Genomic DNA, 4,896 nt, shown 5'->3' on the forward strand with positions numbered 1-4,896 from the left:
AATTTGTGGTCCTAAACAAGTCAATAAGGGGCCCAGAGTATTTGTGTGGTTATAAAAACTTCTCATTAAGGGTAGAATTATAAGTTTAAGCTAAATTGTTACCAAATTTAGAAAGGGGCCATTCTTTTTGGAACGAACCAAAAAGGAAATATGTTTACATAAACTGGAACAGAGGTAGTAATTCTTTTTGTGTAAAAGAAAATACTTTTTCTACGCCAGGAAAAGAAAGTACTCATTTCGTGAAAAAGAAAATACTTTTTCTACATCATGAAAAGAAAATTCTCTTTTTGTTGAAAAAAAATATTTTTTTCTACAACATGAAAAGAAAGTACTCATTTTGTGAAAAAAAAAATACTTTTTCTGCATCATGAAAAGAAAATTTACCCCGAATCTGGAGGAAGAAGAATGAGAATTCTTGGGAGGAAGAGCGTTTTAACGTTTGAGCGTTTGACACTGTCGGATTGCGAATTGGGGAAACGAACAAAAGTACACGAGTCAACTTATTTTTACCCGACCAGACTATTAACCCGCAATGTGCCTTACCTTACTCTGTCCTATTAAAATTTTTCAGAAATAATATTTTGCCCGGCCCTGCCCTGTCCTTCCCTGCCCCGTCCCATTAAAATCTTCCGCTGCCCTACTTCATTTAAAGTTTTCCCATCCCTACCCTGCCCCAATTGCCATCCCTACCATGGACAAACTTTTAAATCATGACTCCATATAGCCAATAAACTGTAACCGACGCGTTTTTAAACAAAGTCGGCATTCATTTCGATGCCCAAGAAAAAAAAAACAGAAGAAGAAGAAACGGAAGAGTTTTAGTCCTTTTTCTTTTAGCTAGAAATGGCAAGATCATCCTGACTGAGGAGAAACGATTTGCTTCAAAGAGGTGATTACTTAAAACAACCAAACAAACTTCCGATTTTAGGCAAATATTTATTGTCATAGATTAGGACTAATAAAATAAAAAGAGGAAGATATAAATGCTTCTTTTTTTGAATTCTCTAGAAGATTGAAGATAGGCTCATATGCATAGTTTGGTAAATACGGTACTATCATATCAAAATCGAAAATCTTATTATTTGGTATCCAATATTTTCGTATTCGGTATGGTACCTGTCACACCTCCTTTTTCACTACACCCGCCAGGGCGTAAAGGAGTTTTTCCAATTAAAGGACAATCGAGACGGGATTTGTTTATTAAGATTCAGAGTCGTCACTTGGGAGATTAATGGTGTCCCAAGTCACGGTTGAATCCCGAATCGAGGAAATTATTGACTCTGTTTAACAGTCCGCGATCCAGAAATCCGAGTAAGGAATTCTGTTAACCCGGGAGAAGGTGTTAGGCATTCCCGGGTTCCGTGGTTCTAGCACGGTCGCTCAACTGACATATTTGGATTATTTATTTGATTTTAGTACATGTTTTGACCTATGTGCTTTTTAACTTTGAACCGCTTTTATTATTATTATTATTTTTAAAGAGTTGCAACGTCGTGAAAACATGTCTCGAACCACGTCACATAAATGCACCCGTGATTTTTAACACATTTCAACTTCGTTGGGATTTGGATTTGGGTCACATAAATGTGCACCCGAGTTTTAGGAAGGTAATATTATTAAATGCCGGGCCTAAAGCAACTAGCGTATTATTAACTTTGCGGGAGGCCATGAAATTCGCTAAACGGCGCGTCCCGAGGACTAAATATTTTTGAAGAAGTAGTTAAAGAGGGCCGCGCAATTTGTGATGTTATTTGGCGTGACGCACCTCATTTATTTTAAAAGAAAGTCCTAAAGATGACTATATTTTCTATTAAAGATTGTCTCTAAAGTCTATTTAACTAACATTACTAGTAAACTGTATTGGGCTTGAAGATTAGCCCAAGAGTGAAGAAAGTCTGCCAGCTGGGGTGGGGGTGGGGGTGGGGGGTTCCGCATTTAACTTCAAATCAGTCCACCAAATATTACCTATAGACTAGTTCAAAAGGGAAATCCTATTGGGCTTTCATCATGCAGCCAAGCCCAAGTTTCACTTACGCAAAAAGCTGTCTGGTTTTACTTCATGAATAAGCCTAAATGCAACGTTAATTTCAATTTAAGCCTGTTAAACACTTTGCTAACGAATAGATAGTTTACCCTAGCATGAAATCTGCTAATTTTCAGCTCAGTTATCATGCACAAATCACGTGGTTTGCATATTGACCAATAATAATCTGGAAATCCAATAATCTACATCTTAAAACATCTATAAGATTAGTATCCAACAACAACAATTACTAGTATTCTCTCTGATTTTTTAACAAAACACGATAACAAATAAAGCTAGAGGAGAGGCCTTCAGTTTCGAGTGCCGTTGAGCTATGAATTCATTAATTGAATCCAAGCTCCTCAACAGCATCCATGCTTCACAATTACTCTAATGTGGAATGTAGAGGCTAGCAACACAGGTTCAAAGTCATCTTACTAACTGTAAGGAATCAACTCATATCAGATTTAAACTACTGAACAGAATGAAACCAATAAGAGCAACTCCAGTTTTAATAGTCCACTCGTTACAATACCAGCAGGTCTAGGTCATTTAAATTTCAAATCCTACTACCGTATAACCTAACATTCAAACTGATGCATACAAGTAAACTAAATACGAAAGTAACATAGGTAATATATCGTTTATTCAATAATTTAAATACATTCGCTGATTCAGCTCTTCACACATCATTTGAGATTGAATAATACCTGGAAATAGAATATAAATGGAGGAGAAGAGGTCAGCTAAGACAATAATGAGCAGCAGCAATCGATAGACGAGTAACAATAGCCCAGAAAACAGAATTAGCCAGTCCAGAAGTAAATCAGTGATTCCAGAAATGTTTGAAATCAAGCAGGACTGATATATCACCCAGAACAACACCAAAATAACCCAAAAAACTTGAAAATGAACACAGAACACCTCTGAAACCTCCAGCAGACAAAATTCAATTCAAATTAGCTTAATTGGACTCAAAATCACTCGAAATCAGTCTTGTAAACCTCTGAAACCTCAGCCATCAGATTGTGAACTAGAAGATATGGATTGATTAACTAGAAATCGAAATTAACCTAAAGCTTTTCAATGGAACAGTGTTTTTTTGATTTTTTGAAGATATTTTGTTATTTTTGGTTTTTTTCGAAGAACTATATCTAGAATTTAGATTTGAAATTCAAACTTGGAAACTCAGATTTTCAGAAAATGGATTTTGGGGGAATTTTTAGGCTGAAAAACTTGTTGCCTAAGGCACTATTCATGCCCTTTTATAGGCAAAATGATGTACAACTTTCAGATTTCAATTATTTACCCTTTACCCCCTTTGTAATTTTCATTTTAGCTTAGATATCCCTAGATTTCTGACTTGTTTCCCAAGTTTCACTACCTAAAGTCTGAAATTCAGAACCCACCCCACCCTTAGAAGCTTCTAGTAGGTTCTATTTCAGCCAGTTGTAAGATTCATCATTTGAATTCCCTAAAATAACCTCCTACTAGTATGAAAGTTACCAGATTAGATTCAACTAAACCCTACCTCTTTTAGCCTAATGATAATTCAACTACAGTCAAACCAAAGGTCCTAAGTCAGCTATAACCAAGTCAAATTTAAGCTTATCACACTAATTAAACTGGTCAAACTACCNATTAAGTACAACTTTTTTTTTAAAATTTGCCTTTCTTTTATTTCCTTTTTTTGTTTTCATTTTGTATTTATTTTTTACTGAATTTTGTAAAAATGACAAAATTAAAATAAAGACCTAATTTATTTTCAAAATTAAGCTAATTAATTCCTAAAAATTGATTAAGTCCTAAACTCATGACAAACTCAACAATTGACAATTAAAAATGCAAAAATGGACTATTTTTGTTATTTTCTTTATATTTTATTTTAAACGCAATTTAATTACTAATTAATCCTAAAACATGAAATTAAATCCTAAATGCTAATGTCAAGTGTATATATTTTTTTTATATTTTTCACATGAATTAAAATACATAAATAAAATGCAAACAACTAACATAAAATGTCACAAAAATCCACAAAATGCAAAATAATGAAGAAATCATTTTGTTTGAATTTTTGGGAATAATTCACATAGGGCAAAAATCACGTGCTCATAGCTACCCCTCTTCGCCCGGAAACACGAAGAGTTTTCGTGCAAAGATAAGTGAGCAAATACGAGCGATTTTTGCTCGTTTGAATATTCCGTGTGAAGCATTTTTGAAAGATTTGACCGCTCCCTGCTTCTGAGGTTGCCTACATATCCTTGGCTAAAAAGGAATCAGGTTAGTGTAGTTCGGGAATGTCTGGTAGCTGGGACTACCAGGAGCTGTAATTTCATCGTTGTTGCTGCTGCTACTGCTCGCTGACCTCCTTATTACACCGTTTTGAAACAAAAAGAAGCTAGCCTACGCTATGATCCATGAATTACAAAAAAGGTCCTATCTATGTCTTCGAGCTTGCTCTTGTGTTGCCTTGAACTTGTATTCTTCCGACGGAATTCTTGCGTTGTTGCTTTGCATTATGATCGGAGATGTTTCGCCATTCCTCCGAGTGATGCTTGACTGCTGAGATTTGAAATATATGCCTCTATTCTCCAGGCGGGCTCCTGACTGCTAACACTTGAAATGTATTCCCCTGTTCTCCAGGTGGGCTCCTGATTGCTGAACTTGAAATGTATTCCCTTGTTCTCCAGGTGGGCTCCTGATTGCTGAACTTGAAAAGTATTCCCTTGTTCTCCAGGTGGGCTCCTGACTTCAACAGAATAGACATAAAACAAAGAAAATTTTCTGCCCCAGTTTGCACTAGGAAGATTTGTGAGTTGTTAGCAAAATATAGATCACCTAAGCTATTGATGCAATGATGAGAGTAAAAC

Source organism: Nicotiana attenuata, unplaced genomic scaffold (assembly GCF_001879085.1).
Source record: "Nicotiana attenuata strain UT unplaced genomic scaffold, NIATTr2, whole genome shotgun sequence".
Classification (NCBI taxonomy): domain Eukaryota; kingdom Viridiplantae; phylum Streptophyta; class Magnoliopsida; order Solanales; family Solanaceae; genus Nicotiana; species Nicotiana attenuata.